The sequence below is a fragment of the Hemicordylus capensis genome, chromosome 1 (assembly GCF_027244095.1).
Source record: "Hemicordylus capensis ecotype Gifberg chromosome 1, rHemCap1.1.pri, whole genome shotgun sequence".
Lineage (NCBI taxonomy): Eukaryota > Metazoa > Chordata > Lepidosauria > Squamata > Cordylidae > Hemicordylus > Hemicordylus capensis.
In genome coordinates, this window is record NC_069657.1 from 252,288,241 (window position 1) to 252,312,883 (window position 24,643).

Genomic DNA, 24,643 nt, shown 5'->3' on the forward strand with positions numbered 1-24,643 from the left:
ACCAGCTCCAAGTGCAGGGCCAGGGTCCCCTGAGCTAAATGGAGGAGACTACATTGAGAAGAAAAAGCAGAATTCCTTCCCAGAGACTCTGCTCTTTCCTGTGATCAGGCACACAGAGAGCTTTTCTTAGCAGTGCCTGAACAGCAGCAGGATGCGGGCACTACTTGTTCCAGGCAGTTTTACAGTCATCAGTGTGGCATCCAAAGAAGAAACCTAAAAGGGAGGTGCTCTGCAGGTATAAGGCAAAGGAGAGCAGCACAGCTGGTAGTGTGAACAAGCCATCCAAGAAGCATGTCTAGATAGGCCAGAAGGGCAGGCGCTGAGAGAAGCACACGTGTGCCGGTGAATCATCCAGCATGCATGTTTGAGATGGACAAGGAGGGTGTGTAAACTGTGAGCTGCATAAAATCTAGAGTATGTACAGTAATCCTAACTACCAGGTATAACTACCAGGTATGAAAAGAGGACCATGGAACAAATACTATGGGAACCACAACATCTAAAGCTCCTGAACCATGACAGAAACTCCATCATTATAACAAACATACACACACACATTAATTGTTGATACACACACAATTGGCTTTTTAAAAAGTTATATTATGCTGGAAATAAAGAGGTTTGTATGTTGCTAGAGAGAAATGCCTTCATGATCTTTGTAAGCTTTCTCTATAGGCACCCCAGCCCGTGTGAATAATCTGGAGCTCATTTCTTTCCTTCACATACCCTCTGTTTTAAGGTTTCAGCCTATAAGTACTCACAGACACAGTTTCCAAGTAGCAATCAAGCCCTTTGGAGCTTTAAACTGGAGTCACAGCCCTGATTTTGACAACTCCCTCTCATCTACATCAATCCTATTTCATAGCAAACAACATTTAGTTCTTTTCCTCCCCTCCACTTTCTTAGTTTAGGCAAAAAGAGGTTATGGTGGGGAGGAGAAACTGGCAACATATCTGTCTTGCACTGAAAGCATGAAACAAAAAGAATACACAGCCTCTACAAAAAACAACAACAAAACAACAACACTGGAGCATGCCACGGCACCACACCCCAATCAGCACTCCCTCAGAAATGTCAACATGAACTGTATTATTAATTTTCCAAGTTAGTGACCTTTACTTTTGCATGCATCACCAATCTGGTATTATGAAGTCCCCATCAGAATCAAAGCTTGCTCTGTACATTTGCCAAGAGTCTCCAGCAAGCCTCTTCATAAGGTTGTTGACTTGGGTTCCTAAACCTAACCAGAACCAATGCAAGACAACCAGCTACAACGTTCTTCCCTGCCACTCTGATAATCAGATACTCCCATAATCCCCATACAAAAGCCATAGCAGCTGGGGATTCTGGAAGTTGTAGTCAACAACAGTTGGAAATCCCTAGAGGTCCCAGTTGCTGGGTGCGCAGATCACTTACACAGACGATCTGCTGCTCCCCCAGGCAGTGCAGAGTTGCGGGGTCTGGGTCATCCCAGCCCCCAGAAATCCCACAATGTACCGCACAAGAGCATGGTGCATTGTGGGGGTTCCCCGGTGACAGGCAGACGCCCCTCATTGTCTCGGCTCCAGCTGAAAGTAGCCAGCACTCAACATATGGTCGGTTAAACAGCTCTCACTCCCTTAACTTCATTTAACAGGACCATTCACAAAAACAAAGAAGAATTTGTGCTTGCAAATCTTTGCAGAATCCAAGGTTTCCAAATACTTACCAGGGATGGAAGGTTTTTGTTTGTTTGTTTGTTTGGACTCCCTTCTCCATAATATTTTACGTTCGATTCTCTATAATAAATGTTGCAAAAAGGGTCACATATTGAGACAATTGGTGATAGAAATAGTTTGCTTCTTGATCTAAGGTGGATGTAAAGTTTCCAGAGAATAGTGCCTTTGATAAGCGATCATGATCATCCACAGAAATGATAATAGTGGATTACTCATAGACCTGGTTTCACGTAATGGAAAAAGGTAAAGTTGTGCCATCAAGTCAGTGTCAACTCCTGGAGATCACGGAGCCATGTAGTTGTCTTTGGTAGAATACAGGAGGGGTTTACCATTGCCATCTCCCGTTCAGTGTGAGATGATGCCTTTCAGCATCTTCCTATATCACGGCTGCCCGATATACACATTTCTCATAGTCTGGGAAACAAACCAGCAACCTCTTGCTCCCTAGGCAAGTTACTTCCCCACTGCGGCATTAGGTGGCTCATACATGGTGGATCAGAGTACTTAATTATGATTTGGAATGCCCTGGGATCGAGGACATTTCCAGAACAGGTACAGGATTTTACCAAGCAAGGTTCACAAAACATCATTGTCAATCCACCTGTATTTTTCTTGTGCTTAGTACATTGCATTTTTAAACTGAGAAAATTCTATGTTCTTTGAAAATACAGAACAGTACCACATTCTCCTCAAGAGCAGATAGATTTTGTGGGGGCTTGGCCTCAGGTGGCCCTTCCGTCTAAATACCCACTGCTGCCAGTTTAGATTTTTAGCGTTGACCGGTTCCACTCCTAGTCACTGAAACCTCTGTCTCTCTAAAATTACAAAAACTCAGTAGTGTGGTAAATCAATAGGGCAAGTAGGAATGAGATGGAAATAACACAACAATGGAAACATAGTGGAAGAAAAAGGAATATGTTTACTGTAATAACGTCTTGAAAAATCCAAAACACAGTATAGGAGCAAACAGGGGAAAATTCAGTTAGGCAAGAGTACCGTTTAAAAACTATAAAAACGAACAAGCTTGGCTTGCTAGCCTTCTAATCTAAGGCTTAGCAGGTTCTGGTAAGCTCAGATGCCTCACTGCTAATTTCCCCGGCAGCTTCAGCCGGATCCTACGCAGTCTTCCAACCTTCCAGCTCACACCCCAGTCAGCTCCCCTCTCTCCTCTCCCACCCACTCTTTTTATTCACTTCTCCCCGCCCCCTCCACTCCTGAAAAGGTATACACAAACCAATCACAGCGATTTGTCCCTCAGGCAACCAGAACCTTATGTCTCTGCCTGGAGAAAACCAATCGGAACACTTAAGATACATTCCCTCCAAAACAGAGCAGCAACACTACTTTTTAGCTCAGACTGAGCTAGCAGAGGTTGCAACCTTTTAACCCCTGCAGAAGTTTACAGAATTCAGAGGGAACATTAAAAAACAAAACCAAACCAATACAAAGAAAATAATCCACAAAACACATAAGAGGAAGGAGACACTTCTTCACAAATTTATATAGTTTTAATGGCAAAATTTAGGTTTAAGGGATGTCAATTTTAAATCATTTTAGTTGAATTTGTGTAGGTGAACCAGCACTGTATAAGGCAACATATTTTGATGCTGTACTTCCACACTACCACCAAAAAAGCCATTTACGAGTGCCAATTTTAGTTCCTTTGAAATACATTATGTATGTTAGCCTGTGCTGTGGGGCAGAAAATTTTCCAAAATGAATAATTTTCAATTCAGAAAGTTTTCCATTTCTAATGATATATTGTTTTATAACATCATTTAGTAAATAGTTGGATATAATACCAATGGATATAATGCCAGTTACAGTTGTGATTACATTTTCTGGCTGACTGTAGCCTTCTTCTGATATTCTGCCTTTGAATTCAGTCACCATGTAGAGGTGGAGCAATATCACAGCTGTCAGCCCCACCTCAACCCTGTACCCTGACCTCTACATATTCTGCAGAAAGTGAGAATGGGCTGTACCATGCACGCAGAGTCTGTTCCCACCTACACTGGATGCATGAAGGTCAGGGGACAGATGCATTAGCCACAACCCCACTTTTATCTCCATGCTTTTGACTGAATGTGTGAATGGAACTCAAGAAGAGAGCTTATACACAAGGAAATATTTATATATCTAATGTGCAAAAATTCCAAATATTTGTATTTTAACCATTTTCAGGGCCTTCATTTCTTTTAATTTAAACCATGTAAGAGAAGTGCATGGAAGTTGTCCTTTCTTAACATACTTAGAAATATTTCAGCAAAAACAAGTTCCCAAATCAAACCTTGAATTTACCTGAATATTTAATTACATTTCTACACCACCTGATCAGAAATCTCTCAAGGCAGTTTACAATTCAAACAATACAGTTAACACAATTAAAAACAGTTAAAACAAATTAAAAGCCACAAAAATTCCCGACCAGTTTTTTTTTTTAATATAAAAGGGCCTCTCAAAGGCCCCTGCTGCTGTTAAAACTCACAGGCCCTGAAAGCTCTTCTCAGCAGCAGTGGCAGATCAGCTCTGCCACTCAGCCGCAGCCACTCTTCCCAGCAGCACACGCCCCAGCTAAGTGGTGGAGCCGAGATCATCCCCGTCGCTCCTGGGAAGAGTTTTCAGGACCCGCCATACAGGGAAATAAGCACCTTTTAATTTCCATTTAAAAGGTGCTTCCTGCTGCCCCCACACTTGCTGCTAAATATGACCAAGGTCTTGCTGCAGGCCCAGTGTGATCACCCCTGCCCAAGCAAACATCTTCAGAGGGAGAGAGCAAGGGGCTAAAATGCCCCCACACAGAGTGCAAACGGCTATCCGTGGGAAATGGAAAGGGGGTGTTTGTACTTGGAGCTTTAGCTGTGGCCTTCATGCCAATGCGGCATTTCTGATGTGATTTTTAAAAATTTCAGCCATTTTTCAATGGCTTTTACGCCAATGTGGCCTTTCTACCAGAAAATATGGTACCCGTTTTCTAATTTGTTCTCTCATATAGCACCAAACAAGCGGCAGTTAAAAGCTGCATTCTAAGGGTAATGTTAAAGCTTGAATTCCACTTTTATGCCTTTTGCTGAAATAACTTCATCACTAATAAGCTAAGTTCCCCCAGATTCCAAAAATGTATGAATGATGTTTACTGCATAAACACTTGGCAATATCAAGAGGCACAGAGCCCCTAAAGGCAACCAAGTCTGTATAATTAATGTTAATTACTAAAACATCCCCATCAGTGACACAAAGCATAGCAATGAACACCCAGTTATACAAACAAGTGGAAACGTGATGGAAATGTGATGAAACAAACACAGAAGAACTGTCCTTCATTCCAAGAGCTTCAGATAAAAGTTTCAGGAGATTTAATTTTTTAAATGCATGCACTAATATAACTGCACTGTAGAAGGGCTCAGCACCACTTAGCAGGACAGGTTGCCTTCTTGACGATCTGCTCAAGGGCTCAGCTTTCAGCAGAGACAAGCAGGAACTCAGAGCTTTGGATAGTGGATAACATTATCACCCAACAACATCAGATCCAAGCTCCTATAAACCTTGCTAAGATGACAGATTGCATGTTTGATTCCATTCCCACAGAAATCCATTATAAAAATCTTCATCTCATTCTGAATAAGGTACTTCCTGCTGACTTGCAGATACAACATTTTGCATGGGCAGCCACTCTCCCCTCTTCCTCCTATCCCTTGCCTCCACTCACTCCGTGAAGCCTGTCAGTCCCAGTAAAGGTGGCAAGTGGGGGAAGAAACACAGTGAAGAAACTCTTGGTATGCACTGCACTGGGGTGAGGAAGAGAAACACAGAGGCAGTGGTGTGAAGCAGCCCCAGCGAGTGGGAAGGAATGCGCCATTTCAGCAAGCAGTGGGCGGGGGGAGGATGCCAGGAACCAGCACGTTTCCTCCAATCCCGCCCCCCAGCAGTCAGTGTGCAGTCTTCCTGCTGCTGCCACATTTCTTACCCCACCCTGGAAGGAACCAGACCCAGCAAGGCTGGGGGCAAGAAATGGGGCAGCGACTGGAACTAGTCCCCAGAGTTGCCCTCAGCCACCCAGCGCAGGCCAACGATGGGTGGTGGCATAGCCACTTGCACCTACCAGACATAATTCAGAAGATTGGGGGGGGGGCAGGAGCTGCGTGGTACCGGATTTCCACCTGGAAGTCCAGGTGGAAAGGCACCTCTGGTCACAAATTTTTCGAAGGCATATTAGAATAATGTCTGTTTATTTTTTCCCATCAGTTAAAAGGAGAAAACAATCAACTCACACCCACATGTCAAGGGATAGCTTAAAATGTTTTAAGGCCTGTTTCTGCTATTGTGGTCAAATATACTTTGGCTCAGATACAAAGAATGAGACAGATGCAAAAAAACAAACAAACAAAAACAAAACTAGACCAGCTCTTCCCACACAGGTGGCATTCCTTGAGATTTCAGACCCAAATTGTCCAGGACTAAAAATTATTCCCAGAGACTAAGCAGAAACCTATCTATCATTCAGCACAGGTTGTTACATGTTTCCTCAGGCTAACTGCCACAAAGAGGTAGGCTGCCATATTAAAAAAACCATGGAAATTTTTATACAGTCTTCAAGGACAAATCCACACAGAGTGTATTACAATAGTACAACCTGGAAGTCACCAAGACACAGGACAAGATCACTCTTTTCCAGGAGCATCCGTGGCTGATAAATCAGCTAATGTGGATGCTTTTAATGGGTTCTTTGCGGACAAAATCTCAAAAATATTCGAGCCTGACTTGGACTCCACTATTTCTGCAAAGTGTATGAATAGTGTGTCCAGCAATCCCTCTTTCAGTGTTAGATTGGATCAGTTTTAATCTGTGATTCTTGAGGATGTGGACAAGCTGCTTGGGGCAGTGCAGCCTACCACTTGTTCTCTGGACCCTTGCCCGACTTGGCTGCTTCTATCTAGCAGGGAGATTGTTGGAGGTGGCCTAATCAAGATTGTAAATGCATCACTGAGGGAGGGTAGAGTGTTTGAAGTAGGCAATGGTTAGACCACTTCTCAAGAAGCCTTTCTTGGACCTTAATGATGGATAGTTATAGGCCAGTCTCCAATCTCCCTTGGTTTGGCAAGGTGATTGAGAGGGTTGTGGCCTACCAGCAACAGGCAGTTTTGGAGGAAACTGATTATCTAGAGCCATTTCAAACTGGCTTTAATGCTGGCTATGGAGTTAAGACAGCCTTGGTTGGCCTGATGAATGACTACCGGGGAATTGATAGAGGGAGTATGACTCTACTGGTTCTTTTGGATCTCTTGGTGACATTTGATACCATCGAACATGGTATCCTTCTGGATTACCTGGGGGAGTTGGGGATAGGGGGTGCTGATTTGCAGTGGTTCCATTCCTATCTCTTGGGTAGATTCCAGATGGTGGAGCTTGGCAACAGTTGCTCCTCAAAGCAGGAAGAAACCCCTCAGGGCTCCATTCTGCTTTTTAACAATTATATGAAACCACTGGGTGAGGTCATCAGGAGACTTCATTCTGGGAGTTATTGACACCCAAATCTACTTCTCCTTGTCATTCTCATAATCAGGAAATGGCCTTCATTCCCTAAATACCTGCCGACAGGCAGTGATGGACTGGATGAGGGATAGCAAATTGAAACCAAATCCAAGCAAGACGGAGATGCTCATTGTAGGGGCTCAGAATTTGATCTTCCTGTGTTGGATGGGGTTACGCTCCCCCGGAAGGAACAGGTACACAGCTTGTGGGTACTCCTGGACTCAGGCCTCACCCTAGTATCTCAGGTGGAGGCTATGGCCAGGAACGCTTTCCATCAACTTCAGCTGATTTGACAGCTGTGTCCATTCCCTGAAGAGAATGATCTCAAAACAGTAGTGCATCAGCTGGTAACCTCCAGGCTTGACTATTGCAATGCACTCTACATGGGGCTGCCTTCGTACATTGTTCAGAAACAAAAAGCGGCAGCCAGACTGGTCTCTGGGGTAACCCAGAGAGACCATATTATGCCTGTTTTAAAACAGTTGCAATGGCTGCCGATAGGTTGCCGGGCAACATACAAAGTGCTGGTTGTTACCTTTAAAGCCCTGAACACCTTAGGTCTGGGTTACCTTAGAGAGCGCCGCCTTCTACATGATCCCCACCGCACGCTAAGGTCATTTGAGGCGGTCCATCTCCAGTTACCACCATTATGTCTGGTGGCAACTCAAAGGCGAGCCTTCTCTGTAGCTGGTCCTGGGCTGTAGAATGACCTCCCAGCAGAAATCCATAGTTTGAGTTCATTGTTGGCTTTCAGAAGAGCCCTTAAACCTATCTGTTTGGCCTAGCCTTCCAGGGTTTTTAAACTGTTTAAAATGTTTCCGTTGTTAATGGTTTTATGCCATTTTTAAATTGTTCTGTAATGATTGTTTTTAAAAGGATTTGTGGGTTTTATTTTTATTGTCGTGTACTGCCCAGAGCCGTTTGGATGGGGCAGTATATAAATGTAATAAATAAAATAATAATAAAATAAGAAGTGCTGTGGTCACAGATGCCATCTGAGCATCTAGGAGTAGCTGTCAATCCAGAAGCACACCCGGACTCTTTCAGAGCTGAGTGCAACCCTATCCAGAACAGAAGCAGCCACAGATTCCTCGATTCATCAAACTGCCTACCATTTTACATCTTTCTTGTCTGGAGTGAGTTTTACTTTATTTACCCTTCTCCAGTCCACCCCCGATTCCAGTTACCCAATCAGGGCTTCCACTGTTTCACCTTAGATGAAAAAATGACAATGATGCTGAGGAAAGTGAGTCTTTATATTAGAAAGGGACATAATCTAGTCATGTAGACCACAGTCCTTTTCCAAGAGAAATAAAGAATACATCTGTTTAAGTGAGCAATTATGAAATTAAGGATATCTGTTTAAGGATACTAACCAACAACACTTACTTGAGGTCTAAGTGTTTGGAGCTTTTCAGAAGCAAGGCTGACAGTTACTGGGTATTTTCTCTGCCCACTGGCAGAGAAAATAAGTGGCTAGGAGTATCTAAAGATCCACAATATAAACAATAACACACATAATATATTGACTACCGTGTCATATTTATAATGTTTGACCTAAAAGCATCACATTTTCCCCCTGCGGTTCATTCTTTCACACTGAAAGCAAAGTCAACACTCATATCTAGATATCACTTTAAAACAAGCTATTGTAAAAGTGTCCTTAATATAACTTTTTTTAAAAACCGACACACTGTAAAAATCTGGTTTAAGACCTTTTTGAAAAAATACAATGATCCACCCTAGCTCCCTAACACAGCCTTCTAGGACCTGTCAAGTAACTACTAACTCCAGTCCCCAAACCAGCCAGATAGCCTAGAAGGATACTATAGTCAAAAAGGTGCTGAAAGGTCCAGGAGAAACAAGTTAAACTCCTCTATCCATTTCCTGATGAAAAGCAACCCAAGGCTGTTTCCATGCCAAAATCACTATACCACTAACCCCTGTATCACACAAGCATTTATGCATTTGCAACAAATACTTGTCCACATAAAAACAATGCATTTGTAAGTTCTCTCAGATCAGCAATAGGTTTTCTGCTTGCTTTTCCCATTATTTCTCTTTGTAAACCGCCCTGAGCCATTTTTGGAAGGGCGGTATAGAAATTATTATTATTTATTTATTATTATTTATTGAACCCCTACATACGGCAGGAACAATTACCCTGGCCATGAGAAAAGAATGGCATTGACAGTGTTATTTTGGTGCACAACAGGCATGCAAACTAAGAATTATTGTAAAAACTTTACCGTTTTCTTCAAGTCATAAGAGGCCTTAAACCACATTGCATTGCATAGTGGGAGGAGATAATTATGTTCTTGGGAGCAATGCATACTCTCTCTTCTCAGTAAAATTCCCAAGCAATTTTAACTTTCACAGTCCAGAAAAACCAACTTTTTCCATTACATTTCAACTTTTTGTGAAGTGTCACTTAGACTACAACTTATAGTTTGAACAAAGCAGTTTTAAGTTGTAGTCTATACATGTAGAGTTTTACAAAACTGTGTACAACATAGATATACCCTGGATTGCCTCTTACTTATGGAATGTGAACATATTTTTTAAGACTATCCATTGAAAGAGAAACACAAAAGCAAAATCCCAGTGCTTTAACTCAGCTTCACATCTCAACATGAAAGACTGTTACATGACTGTAACACAGTTTGTGACACGCTGCCTGAGTTCTATCTGCCCTTTGCTTTAGGCAGTTAGTGAAATGTGTTGGATATTTTAACAGAAGATGAAGGAGTCGAGAGTGAAGGAAGCACTCATACTAACCACACACTCATACCCCCAAACAACATCAACATTAGGGGACTAAAACCACTCTAGAAGTATTTACCCTGGCGAACAAGTTTCAAATGTAGCTGTCGTTTTCTTTTGGACCCACCCTAGACAATTACATTATCAAGCACACACTATGAATGTACACTTCACTCAAAAATCCAAATATAAGCAAAATTCCACACATCCACATTCTTAATCTGAATGGAGTGTAGAAAATAAATCCAAAGCAAAAGGTTCTTACATTCCATCCATGCCATACACTTAGACATGTAAAAGGTACCCATAATAGACATCAGAATAGGTGGATTCCAGCACTTTAAGCTGTAGAGCAAAACATATTTTATTTGAAGACCAAACACACAAGGAACACACAAGAAGTCAAGTCATCAAGCAGTCATTTCACAGAAAGAGTGACCCATCTAATGCTCCTCCTCAGACTTCCTTCCCACCTAAATGCCAAGGATGCTCAGCAGTTACCATGGGGTGCTCCCCCTCAAGATTGCAAAGATCCTTTCTTATTTGGAACTCATTGGGGCTTGCTTCTAAATTAACATGGTTAGGGCTGAGCTGCAAATATCAGAAAAATATATATAAGTGAGCACCAACCATTTCACACCAATATGTAGTTAGTTGCCAATCTCCACTATTACATAAAATGTGAAGAAGAAGGAGAAGGAGGAGGAGGAGGAGAAGGGAGGGAACACTGTCAGTTAAGATGAGTAAGAGGGACAGAAGTAAAAGGGGTGGGGAATAAGGGGAATTATATTGAAACCTAACTTTTTAAATAAAACATAAACCAATTTAACTTTCAAGACAGTGAGCAATAATCTAGAATGAAATAGTGACTGACATGTAACCAGGGAACAGAATGAAGCTCAATTCCTATCACCAGTCTCTCATACTTCATTCTATATGGCAATTTTTTAATACACATTCTACATCAAGAACACTGTCCTTTAAACATCATTGTAGTAATTATTATCTTATACTCACCCTTTCCAGAAGAATTCAACAATCCAGATTCATAAGACACGGAGAAAAGGGAAGAATAAACTAAAGGGGAAAGGGGGGAGGAGTGGGGGGGAGAACAACCACGTAAAAGAAGCAAGGCAAGAAGGGACTTAAAGGGGGGAAGGGGTGTGGTATGAAGACGAGTAAGGGGGTGGGGATCCAGGCTGAGAATGAATAAAATACAGGAGCCCCAGGTACTGAAGTGGCTTTTGCTCCTCTATCCCATCACTTTGCAGTAGTCTCTCTGCCAAAGAGGGAGACTATCTGGGAGGGAAGTTGGCGCTGCAGCTCTAAAGAAGGATGTGACACTGTAACAAGTACAACCACCTAGCCATGTATCAGCAAAGCGAGAGAGGAGGCGACACCAGCAGGAGCAGCCGGTGCACAGGGAGGAAGGCTGAGGTAACAGAAGCAGGAGGAGCCCGTGTTCAGGGAGCAGCGGCGGCGGCGGCGGCCACACCGCCTGCCAGCCAGCCTGCACAAGGCATTTAATAGGATTGATGGGTTGTGCAGTCAGTGACTCACAGACTTTGAGTTAGACACAGGAGGGTGTTGAGGAGGAGCCCCGCCCACCTCTCTCCAGGGAGCCTATGTCTAAGGCAGCTGGCACTGAGTGACAGTCCTGCCCACCAGTGCCTGGGCAGCTCCTTGCCCAGAGGCTGGAATGGCCTGGCCCCTTTTGCTCAATGAGTCTTCTGAGGACACTGCTGCGGAGGGGGGTGGAGGGAGGCTGCCGGTGGTTGGTGGGAGAAACTAAGAAGAGCGATGAGCGGTGGGTGTATGCGGAGCTGGGGGGAGCCGGTGAGGAGAGGAACGGAGAGGCGGGAGTCTTCTCTCTGGTTTGCGCAAAATGGCCAATCCAGTGTGCGTAATTGTTTGATAGGCGAGGCAACACTGGCCTATCACAGGAAGAGGGGGCAGAAGAGGGAGGTGAGCGTGAGGGAAGATTCCATCCTTGCCCCGCCCACGCATTGAAGTAGCTGAGTAAAGAGGAGGGGAGTGCAAGGGGGCGGGGAAGAGTGGGGCGTAGCAGGGGCTGCTCGTAAGGAGTCTCGCAGCGAACGCATACTCTGTGTGATGATGCATCAGGGGCTGTAGAGTCTGATGTATGCTTACTGTGGATCAGGCCCATTGACTACAGTGGGACTTACTTCTGTGTAATTATGCACGGGGTAGGGGGACTGTCTCAAGCCAAGGCATCACACGGGACAGGAAGGTGGAAGCAGCAGCTCAGGTGCTGCTGCTAAGGGGAAAGAAGCTGGGGATTGCACACAGGGGGAGAACTGACTGGTTTGAGGACAAGTCGATTGGCAAGAGAGGGTCAGGGACCCCAGAGATTTATTTAAGGTGAGGGAAGAACTACAGGTATCCAGAGATGGTGGTTGATTTCCACTGCATTTTTTACATTGGCTTATCTAATGGGTAAATAATGTTGTAGCCTATATTGCTATTCCCATGTTATTTTCAGTGTACAGATCTGTATGCATGTCAATATTTCAAACGTTTTCAGTGCATGTACAGCTGTGTGCTTCTCGTCTGTACCCTACATTGGAGGGGGCCTGTATGCAGGCTTTTACAAATGTATCTTTAAAATGAATGCATCTACAGTCATTCATGGGGGAAATGTACATGTATATCTGTATGCATGTACAGCATAATTTTGGAATAGCACTTATGACAAAGCTGGTTTGGAAGATACTCAGACCCATTCTCCTTGTATGTTTACTCAGAAATTGAGTTGATCAATGGACCTTATTCCCAAGTAAGTCTATATAGAAGCCTTTACTGATTCTTCAGTTAATTAAATAGATTTCCATGTCATCACAATCTCACTGCAGTTGCCTTTTTGAGGTATTAAAGGAACTATGAGAACTTGACATCTAATAAGGTAAAAGCCAGCACTAAGCATTATAGGCTATTCTTAATATTTTCTTTTTCATTGCCTATTATTGTAATGTACCATAACCAAAATAGGCAAGAGAGCCTTTAATTCTCAAGCCATATTATGGAAATTGCCCTATACCAATTAATCAACGATAGCTTAAAGTGATTAGACTTCTGGTCTACTTGCAGCATTTCTGGTTAGCAAATTGTATTATGATTCTTCCATGGAGTGAGGTTACAAGTTCAAACAACCCTAAAAGACTGCAAATGTTATCACTACTGTAAATGGAATGTGTGAATATTATAGAGAAACAAGAGATTCTTTTAAAGATAATGGTGATTACAGTTGTGGTTAAGTTAATGTGTGAACTGCTCCTGTGGGAAAAGAGAGGAAATTTGTAATGGTGAAAGTGAATTGCATATTTTGCTAGAAATTCTGTAACGTGACTTCACTTCTCTAGTGATCAAAGGTGCTTCTGGAACTCACTGTTTTTGTCAGTGTAGCATTCTGGAGGTCTCTGCGGTTGGGAAAGGGGTGTGTGTGATGGGCTGATTAAACTGTTTTTCACTGCCAAGAGAGCCTTGGAGCACGTGAAGAAAATGAAAGGCCGTACTAACTACACACAGATATTTGTTTCCTCCTCACTTCAGATTAACCAAACCTCAGGGATCAGGGGGAGAAGGGCTTTTAGGGTTACTAATGGGAATTGTGAGTCTTGATATTTCTCTTGTGTGAAGTTACACACGGATGATGGGATGAGCTCACTGGATGACAGGGAAGGGGATTTTTAGGTAGAGGAAAGATGCCCGTGTAGGAAAGCAGGAGGAGAGAGAACACTAAAGCGCTTGTCTGCTTAAAAAAGAACAGGAGCTGCAGTCAGTTACAAGCAAGCAAGAGGGACTTCTTCTGCCAAAGCATGTTGGGGATGGGAGTTTGCATTGAGGGGGAGGGAAGGTGTCTCCCAGGGCTATTGTGGAAGTCAGGAAACAAGCATGGTAAGGGAACACTCTGGTGGGTGGGAGGGAAGGAGCCAGCAGTGGATAGGGGTGGGCTGCCTTGGAAAGGGGATGTGGGGGTGGGGAGGAGATTGCCTGCTGCTATGAAGAGAAAGTGGGCTGTCTCCAAGGCCGCAGCAGCAGCAGTGGCCGAGGAAAGGGAGCCTGCACTAGAAAGTGTGCTTCAGCGGCTGGGGGTGAGGGAGAGATGTGTGGTTTTCTAGAGCGCAAGCATTGGCAAGGAGGCTGCTCTTTATGGCCAAAGCTCCCTGTTGCCTTCACAGAGAAAGCATGGACAGAGAAATCCTTTCCTTACTTACAAACGGTGAAATGGTGTGGGATTTGCAATGGATGCAGGCAATTGCTTGCTAATTATTGGTGTGGGTGCCGGAAACTGATTTTGAAATGCTCTTAACTTATTGCATATCTGTGCTAGCTGATGTAAATGGGCTGATTCCAACTAAGTTTGGAGCTGCTAACTTCTTAGTTGTCTGTAGAACTATTTTCATTTCATCTCACACACCCCCCCCAAATGATTGCTACAAAGGAATGTATTGGGAGGTCTATTCAATCCAATCTTTATTTGCAGAGAACTTGCGTTTTAGGTGGTATAGAAATGTATTAAATATTAAATAAATAAAATTATGGCCAAAGGCCAGCAGAGACATAAGTTTTGGGCGGTATAAAAATATATTAAATAAAATGGGGAGCTCTATAAATTATAAGTGTGTATTTCAGATCCAGTTATGGATCTGAAGCAACAGTTACGCAAACCACAATAAAAGAAATTGCAGACACAATTGGCACTTGAGGGTGGCATCAAGTGGATACACGGATGATAGCTTACTTCATGTCGCTTCATGAAGTCACTTGAAATCATAAAAGGTGCAATGGCTGATTTAACTATAAGCAATTACAGCTCTGCAAAATGCATAAAGCATAATGCATACCCTCTAGGAAGACAATGAGTCTAGCAAACACCATAGAGTTTTAAAAGTCAATGATAATGCTAAAATATTTAGTTTATCTAGTACAAACAAGAATTAAGTATGCTTATCAAATCCAGCTCTTGACTTCCAAGTGGCCAAAGAGGGCTACTCTGTTAATATATTTTTTCTACTATTCAGGAGGTGAATGATTTTTATGTTGTTCTTAAAAGTATGTTTGCACATGCATTTCCACTAAACCTGACAGAATTGCACACCTTTGTAGTTACCTGTGAGTAGACATACACCCAGAGCCTTAGGTATGTCCCATGGTGCTGGAGTAGGCAGTTAAGGGGTGCAACTTGAGCCTATTTCAGACATTATGCAGTATGAGTGTGCAGATACCTGTACACTTGTACATGTGTTTGTGCGAATGGCTGTACCTGTGTTCATGTTAAAAGTGAACCTGGGTGAAGTGAACCTGAAGCCTCTCAAATGCCTGGTACAGATAGGAAGTGTACTGTTGTACCTGTGTTCAGCATAACATGTGAATAACTGTACCTGTGTACAAATCTGTACTTTGTTCAACATAACATGTGAATGGAGCTCTAGGCCATCACAGATCTAACAACAGGTATAAACTCAGACACCATGTTCTATGACAGGGGCAGGCAACCTTGGTTCCCCAGCTGTTGTTGAACTACTATTCCCTATCATTCCCAGCCACTGTTTATTTATGTATTTATTATTAAATTGTGGCTGGGGATGATGGGAGTTGTAGTTTGACAACAGCTGGAAAGCCAAGGTTGCCTGCCCCTGTTCTATGATATCACTTTGTAAGTCTGTTGTCTGTCACTGAGTATTATTATTATTATTATTATTATTATTATTATTATTATTATTATCATCATCATCATCATCATCATCATCATCAATTTGATTTCTATACTGCCTTTCCAAAAATGGCTCTGGGTGGTTTACACAGAGAAATAATAAATAAATAAGATGGATCCCTGTCCCCAAAGGGCTCACATTCTTAAAAAAAACAAAAAAACAAGATAGACACCAGCAACAGGCACTGGAGGTACTGTGCTGGGGCTGGATAGTGCCAGTTACTCTCCCCCTGCTAAATGAAGAGAATCACCATGGTAAAAGGTGCCTCTTTGCCCAGTTAGCAGGGGATATGCCCAGTTAGTAGGGGATACAGTATACAGTAATTTAATGCAAAGAAGCCACGTTAGATACACACTTGTGAACCAGGCATCTCACTTGCAGCCTGAAAATACAAACTTTCTCCTTAGACAAGTATTGTGACTGATAATAGTTAATATGAATTCCCTGAGTATGGTGTGTGTGTGTGAATGTATATATACACACACATACACTATATGTCCTGCCTTTCAGGAACTTAGTCCTTCCTAGGTGGTGAACAACATTAATTAAAACCATAAAATACAAATGTGTTTGATCTAGGATGGCTGTCTCACAGCCTTCAAAGAATGAGCAGGAATATGTCTGGAAGGGGATGGACCCCTTTATCTTGTGGACCCTACAGTTAATGTTTTTAGAAAGCTATAGGCGGAGCATGATTTGACTTGGAATGGAAGGATTCAAAGTGGGGCTTGTAGGGCCCCCTGCCTTTTCTCCCATAATTGGAGTGCTGTGTCCTGTTTCGGAACAATATACCAAAAATCAGACATGGAGGTTGACTGATGCTTTTCAAATGTTTATTTCAAAGCATGGTGTTAAGATCATCGTTGATCATCTTACTCTGGTCTTCTAAAAGGATTCCTGAAGGTCAAATTAATCTCTCCAGAAGTTTGCCTGCTTTGTCTGTGGCCCATCACATGCCATACTGCTGCCAGTGCCTGGAACAGCTGTGCCCTCTGTGGATTTATCAAGTCGCTTTTGTCTGTTCATTTTCTAGTGTATAGAATTTGATCATGTTTAATACGGAAATCTGCATCTCTCCCTGCTGTTTTGTCTGTCAAAGAAAATTAAAGCATGAATAGTGAGTTTGTAGCTGGACTGTTTAACAAAATTTGAGTTATCCTCCCTAACCGATCTGTTAAGGAGCCCCTGGAGGGCCTGTAAAGCAGCTGCGTATTGGTGTGAGACTGTTCTGTGCTTGATCCTCACTCTGTGCAGCGGGTAAGGACTGACTGACCACAATCTGATGAGGATACATCATTTGCTTGCTGGGTAAGGAAAAGGGCAAAAGCTAGTAGGGGCAGGCGCGTAACAATGATAGGGCAAGGGGAGACAGTTGTCTGGGGGCCCCACTGCCTGGAGGGGCACCCCAGGGGCACCTCATGTGACTCCCCATTGCCCCCTGCCCAGCCCCTTAGCCTCTCAGCCACTTGCCCTCTTCGCCGTCTCTCCTGCTTGTTCTGCTGGCCCGCAATCCAGGCAGCAGACCAGTTGCAAAGAGCTCCTTTTCTCCCGCCTCTCAGCTGATCGGCGGGTGGGCGGGGCTTCCACGGAGGCCTCCGTGTAGGCCGCAGTGAAGCCTGAACTCGAGTAGGGCCCAAGCAAGCCAGGAAGGAGGAGGCAGCCAGAGTGTTCTCTGCAGCAGAAGACCCCTTGCTGCCCTGCTTAACCCAGACCAGCATTTGCCAGGTAGAGTGTGAACTCCTTTTTGTGGTTACCTTTCCCGCCCCCGCCCCCCCCCATATATAGGGATCTGCTTGCCATAGGGCTTGGATATGGGGTGGGGGAGGGACCGAGAAGTCTCTGAATATTTATTTTGAAACAGCTTGGAAAATTTGCTGACTTAAAAAAATCTATCTAAAAAGCCCTATAAGTGGCTTGTTTCATGGCAGAAAATTGCAAAAACTTCTGGAACAGTATTTTATTAATTTTATTCATTCATTCATTCATTCATTCATTCATTCATTTATAAATGCACTTATGTTCAAGTTGTTTTGCAACCCAGAAGGTCTGAGTGAGAACTGTGAAGCATGTGTGGTGCTTTTATTTTATTTTTCTTGTGTGTGAACTGCTCCCCAATAACTTGCAGGGACTTCAGGGTAAATCTGGCCAACATGTGAATGCAGCACCTCCATTCCAGAGGAGATGTGTCTTAAAGGGCTTTAAAAGCCTCCTGTGAAAAACCTCCTGCAATCAAACTTTACTGAATTTGTTTAGAATTCTGGGAAAACAAACATAGGCTCACCCTGCATGGTTGAAAGTCTCCTTTGCTAATCTGCAGCGAGGGGCCCATTTTAATAATTCATCTTTCTAGTGTGTTCTAGGCATTAAAAGTAATACAAATGTATAGTACTCAATGTATATCACTATATATTGTGACGTGTGCGTGTGTGTATTCAGTGAAATGTATTTGCAGGCAGCATACTTATTTTGGAATATCAGACTTAAATCCTTGGGGGCCTGGGGTGTGCGGAGGCCCTGGACTTTGTGGGGGGGGCATTTTAAAATCTTGTCTCTGGGCCCACTCCAACCTTGCTACGCCCCTGAGTAGGGGCACCACTTATCAGCCAAGAAAGGCACAGTGAGTGGCAGTACCCAGATGTCAAGTGGCCTCCCAGCATTGCAGCCACTTTTGTCTGCTAAATTTAAAGGGCCACCTGTTGAGAAAAGTTTAGCGTGAACCCCAAAATACAGCATTTTGAATTCTGCACCAGATCTTCCCATGTTTCAGCTTCTGCATGCTTAAAATAGCAAAGTTTTCTAGAAGTTGGGAGTAAGGCTGCCAGCCTTTGGTTCCACCTAGGTGTCAAACACTGTGGCACTCAAGTGGAGCCAGGGGAGCAAGGCAGGGGTGGAGTCCACTGCGCTCCAGGGAGTCAGAAGTGGAACTAACAGCGGAACCTTCCTAGGCAACTCAAAAGGCAGTAGGCTGAGCCTGGACTCTAACACAGAAAGCTGGAGTGAAACCATCTCCCCAGCTATGGTGGTCAGAGCACCATTTTGCTCCTTCCTGGTCTTTTGTTACCCTGCTTCCTTTGACTCCATGGAGCCTGTGAAGGACAGCTGTAGAGGAACCAGGCACAACTGCCCTGATGGTTCACCTACAGCAGGTGGGGAATGGCACCCTGGGGCCGAGTGTAATGACCTTGTGCCTTAGTGGGCTACACCGCTCAAGCAGGCACACTGCGAACATCTGATGTAGTCAAATAATTCTACCTTTTTTTAAAAAGTCAAAGGGTTCAAAGGTTTTTTTTTAAAAAACCCTGACCAAATAGATTTTTTCCCCTCCTGGTCAGTTGGCAATTCTAGGAGAGAAATGAAAGTTACAATCAGGTACAGCATCTGAGATACAGGCAGCAGAAGAGAAACAGGGAATAGACTTTGGGTTTGAGAGCAGTAATTTCATGGGATATGATCCAGTGGAAGTTAAGCCCTCTTAAGTCCCATCAGTTGCAGCGGGGAAGAGTGCATGCTTAATCTCTTAATTAAAGTCAATGGGATTTAAAAGGACTTAACTTTAGCTGGATCATGCCCAAACCAATTACTGTATATACCAATACTACTACTACATACCATGCAAACATAGACATTGGCATTCAAAAACCTCAGCTCATAGACTGTTAACATGTTCTGTAAAGATCTATTAAATCAGTGTTTGAGGTAGAAAAATGTTACCTTGTAGCAACTTCAAGTCCCCCTGAAGCCATACCCAATAATGCCTTGCCTTTATTAATGCCAAAAGAGTGACATACGATTTTTCTTAATCCCATGTATCCCACACTATGCAAGCCCACAGAAATGAAACAGGTTGCCAACTTATTAGATGTAGAAAACAATCATCCAGCCCAAGTTAAGCACTTTGAATCCCTATTGATTTCAGTCAGAGGATTAAGTGCATGCTCAACCGCCTCCCATTAAAACCAATGGGACTTAAATGTGTCTTATTCTGATTGGATCGTGTGTCAAATGAGGGTGGGTGTAGACTTAGCATTGCTTCTTGATTGTGTGTTCGCCTTGGAATGCTGCTAAGGTGGGGGCAGGGAAGCAGGGGAGAATCGGCAGGCAAGAGGGTGTGCTTCATCTGCTCTTGCCCACCCAATTCTTCTCTGCAAGTGCTCTCCCAATCCATTTTTACCCATTGCTTCTTGAGAGTGGGACCAAGACCAGAAATGAGCCAGAGTTGGCAAGGGCAGTGGAAATAGCCTGGAGGGACAGGGGCAGCTCTTCGATCAGCAGAGGCAGCAAACTATTGGGATGTCCTCCTGCCCCCACCTCTTTTTTTAAGAGACTGATGGGAAGGAGGGCCAGCACTGGGAGGGCAGCATTTGGTGCCCTCCCTCAGGTGCACAGAAGTCTTAAGCTGCCACTGCTATTGGGGGATGTTTGCAGGGAGGGGGGGTCATTGGCAGGCATTGGAGATTAGGCAGCAGCACCTTTCTGCCTGCTGATTCCCTCCTACAAACATTCCCCTGCAGTCCGGGCACCTTAGCAAACAGGGGTTTATGAACATGCGCTTGTCAATATCATATGTAGTTGTATCCAAATAACATGCCACAACAAGCCACAACTCCTACTCTTCATACAACAGAGGCCTTTTCCACATGCAGGGAATCTCCACATTTATGCTTCTAGTTCAGTGTTGTGGAATCCCAAATGCAGGAAGTGTTCCCGGAAAAGGCAGGTGTCTTCCTCCTCCCCCTGGAAAGCATAAAGGAGCCAGGCAGAGTGCACAGCCTGGGCTGGTTCAACAATCAACCCCCTTCATTAGGTGGTGGGGAATAAATGCTGGAGGCTGGAATCCCTGGTGTGTGTGCCATGAGCAGGGAGTGGGTGAATTACATAAATGCAGCTGCTCCCCAAAATCAGCACAGCTGGGGTGTGGACTTATGTGCCATTACTCATGTTCTCATAACGTGCTCATTATTCTTCATCAAAGCCACAACTCCTACAATTCATTAATAGCACTTTCCGATTTACCACTCTCATCACACTGCATAAAACTTTCCACATCTCAAACGAACAATTTTCAATATGCAAAAAGAAACAATGATTTTGTTTATCAGATTGACATTCAATATACAATAAATCTCCAAATGCTTTCAATGCGTAATGTGGCTCGCCTCGCAAACAATCACCTGTCCCTCTCTATTGACATTTATCCCTGCCTGACTGCAGCCACTTTGCAAAGCTAACAATCGCTTTTGGTAGGTCCTAGTGATAAGTTTCTCACTAATTATCTTTTTCTAGTGGTTTCGTATTTATATTCTTATTATCATGAATATGCATATATTGCTTTTCAGCAAAAAGTAGTTCTCAAAGCCTTCTACACAGAAAAAGGAATAAAATGAAAGGACCTGAAATATATCACATTCTTCATGGTCATGCTGTTCCAGCATGCAAAGTGGGGAGTCAGCCCTCACTCTCAGGATCCTGTTCGTTGTTGGGTCACACATGCATGTACTTCACTTGATTTGTCTACAGTTAATGACTGGCTTATGTGTGAACTGGCTGCATGGAAAATCATTGTGTCTGAGGTGATTTGAGGCCCACTCACTGGATCAGCAACATTATTTTTGAATTAGCCGTAACGCTTTTGTTGTTGTTGTTCCTAAACAAAAGGAAGAAAAAGATGTTTTGGTTAATTGGGATGTATTAGTGTGTGTACCTCTGATTAATTCCACTGATAACCAACCCTGCGAACGTAATTTGGATTGTAATGTGCCTGAACCCCACAGAAGGCTGGAAATTATTCCTTTAGACTCACTTTTTCTGGTTGATTGACATGAATTGAGAATATGATACATGGGCTGGAGAGAGATGATGGCATTTTGTTTTATTCCTACATAGTATTTCAAATTCTGGAGGCATATGCATAGATATATATGCACACTGATATAGATTGGGCCTTAAGGATTTGAATATTTGGATCCCATGGAACTATGTTTGCTGTCTTGGTACAAACTTCAGAATGAAGGTAGCATCCTGGCTGTATCACTTGCTGTAAACTCTGCTTACTTCAGGGAATGGCATGGCTTCCAAACCAATAGATGCCTTTTCTGGGGGAAATAAAGAGTGAAGCAGCAGCACTTGGGATGGAGCTGATCCCCTTTTCCAGAAGCAGGGCTCAACCTCAGAATCTGTTTTGAATGCCAAGACTGTGCTGAACGAGTGAAATACCTTAATAGCAAATGGCAACATGCCTCCTGTCCTAAGCATGTGCAGAGTTCTTTGTCTTGCCACTGACTGAGTATGCAAAATCATGCACATGAGCACATATCAGATTGGAGGCCAGAGGCTGTGGCTTCAAGTTGGTTTCCGACCTCAGGGCCTCCCTTTTTAGAAGCTACCGTTTGGAAGGTGTAGTGCACCTCTTTGAAATGGTCAAATTTCAGTGCTTAATGACCTCCCCGGCGAATAGCTTGACTTCCTGCTCAGAAAACAGAAGCCCAACATCTGTGCCGAGCCTTCGAATGTGAAACTTAGGAGGTGAGAGTTGATATTGTCTTTGGTGAAAATTCCCATTCTCTTGGCTGCTTTTACAAGGTTGCTTTTGAATTTAAAACTCAACAAGCCTCACACTGCCTTATTTTAATTCTCGGGGTCGGGGAAATTCTGTCTGTCAAGAGAGCGGTCTAAAAAGAATCCGTGTGAGGATGCTGCTGCTGTGCGGAAGAAGGCACGGATTTGTACGACGAGGTGATAATAAATCATAAGGAATGAAGCTGCCACACAGATGATGGAAGCGGGTCAATGGCAGGAGACAAACAGGAAAGCGAGAAGAAGAGACGACGGAGCAACCCCGAGAGAGACACCAGAAACAAAGGAGGCATCGTCGTCTGGTTGTTTACGATGTCAGTAAGAACCCTATTTTGACATGATTATGACTCCAAGGAGCAGAGAGAATTGGAAGGGGTAACGGAACAGACACAGCAAATGAGATGCTCTTACGGACCTCAGAGCAACTGAGAATGGTTTGGAGAGCATAATCATTTCATAGGCAGGCGACACGTGAGACGGTAGCTAGATGCTGGCGCTTTGCTTGGAAATGCTGGCAGGCAGCGCACACTCACGACAGACACACAGACGTGCGCGTTCTGTCTTTTCCCTCACCGGTACAGATTTCTGCCTGCGCTGTAGAGGGAAACGCGTGTCTTTACGGCGCTTCCTTTCTCCCCTCCCCTCCTGTATGGAGCAACGACAGAGCGAGCGAGCAGGGGAGACAGAGCGTGTTCTGCGGTTGGTGGAGTGCCTATAAATAGAAGGTGAAGTGTTCTAATACCGATCGGGTGCGTCATAATGCCCCTCCGAGAGGCTCGCTCGGCTCCCGCGGCACAGCAGCAGAACGGGGAGCGCCAGCCAGCTGCAGCGCCCAGAAGGTGATGCCGCCTTTGCGTGTGCAAGGCCAGAGCCCGGCTGCCCTTTGCCAGGCTCTGGAGCCAGTCCCAAGAAAGAACAGCTGCTTCTCTCCGCCGGAATGCCAGCGCGTGCTTTTTTGTCTCGCCCATTATTATGTTTCCCAGAGAGAAGGCAGGTTCACACATGCGATGGCTTGAATCTGTGAAGGGGGCATCACTGGTCTTGCACAAACCGAGCTTTCCGAGCGCCCTTGCATCAGCGTTATGCCGCGGAGAGCGCCTGGTTCATGCATGGAGCTGCCAGCCACCAAGTGTAGAAACTCCGGGCCTGCGTGCACGTGTGAATCAGCCCAGAATATCTGTAGGAAAATATCTGTCTAGCACATCATCAGGGCCGGATTAAGCTAGTGCGGGGCCTGTAGCATATGTTATAAAGGGGCCCTAAATTTAAAAAATGCACATAAATATTAAAACATAAATTATTTACTTGCATAGTAAAGTAATTCAATTTTTTTCATTTGCTGTATTTTGCAGTATGGGAGACCAAGCCACAAACTCACACTTACTACAACAACCGTGAACATTTATATTTTATTTTTCAATCAAAATTCTCAAAGTGGTTTACATAGAAAAATAAAGAGTGGATAGATGATTCTCTGTCTCCAAAGGGCTCACCCTCTTTAAAAAAAAATGTGGTAGGCACCAGCAACAGCCACTGGACAAATGCTGTGCTGGGTCTTCTCTTAAAAGGCACATTTAGCAGAAAAGAGATATTTTTTCTAATATGGACCAAATAAAACAGGTAAAGTTTTGACTTTAATTCCCAGTTGGAAGCCGGGCATGCGGGGCCCTCAAAAACGCGGGGCCTGTGGCAAATGTTACATTTGCTACTACGTTAATCCACCATAGCTCATAATTCAGAAGTGTATAGCTACAATTGAACAAAGCGGGGGGGGGGGGGATGTCTCTAGGCCCCTGAGGGATGGGGGTGGGGGTACCAGCTAGGTGGCAGCTTGCTCTTTCTTCCAGGCAACAAGCCTCTCTGTAGAAGAGGGCCGGAGCCCCAGGGGCCCATTTTCATTTTTTGTCCCAGGATCCAGTCTATGTCCCTGGCACGTATCACACAGAAGGGGTTCAAGCTGGAGAGAAAAGTCATTTGCTGTGTTCATACATTGTCATTGTCATTGTCATAAACAAAGTGGGCTTTATTAGAGGGGCAGGATATCTGTTGTTGCTGGATACCATTTTCCCCTGCTTCATACATGCAGCAGATGTACACACACAGCCTGTGGGTGCTCCCTGTACAATGAGCTACTGGATCTTAAGGTGCAAGTTCAGTCCCTTGAGTCTGGTAGGGAACAAGGCTAAAACGGCTCACCTGCAGAAACTGAGAGGAGTGTGAGGATGAGACCTTCAAGGATGTGCCACAGAGGTCCTGCTCTCATGGTGAAGCTGTTACCGACAATGGGCAGGATCCAGACTCAGTAAGTCATAGGAACCATAG

The 24,643-nt window shown here is 44.0% G+C and overlaps 1 protein-coding gene and 1 long non-coding RNA gene across 2 annotated transcripts in view; both read right to left on the minus strand.

Moving 5' to 3' along the window:
* SERTAD2 (SERTA domain containing 2) overlaps nucleotides 1-11,875 on the minus strand; it is a 175,030-nt gene extending 163,155 nt beyond the window's left edge. Inside the window, exon 1 of the mRNA XM_053284405.1 lies at nucleotides 11,031-11,875. The gene's annotated coding sequence lies outside the window, so the exon portion shown is untranslated. The remainder of the gene's footprint in view (nucleotides 1-11,030) is intronic.
* Nucleotides 11,876-16,589: 4,714 nt separating this feature from the next.
* On the minus strand, nucleotides 16,590-23,270 carry LOC128339878 (uncharacterized). The gene is made up of 3 exons (XR_008313291.1): nucleotides 22,737-23,270; nucleotides 21,139-21,392; nucleotides 16,590-16,838 (listed from the first exon to the last, which is right to left on the minus strand). It is a non-coding gene; the product is annotated as an uncharacterized LOC128339878 (long non-coding RNA).
* Nucleotides 23,271-24,643: the final 1,373 nt, after the last annotated feature.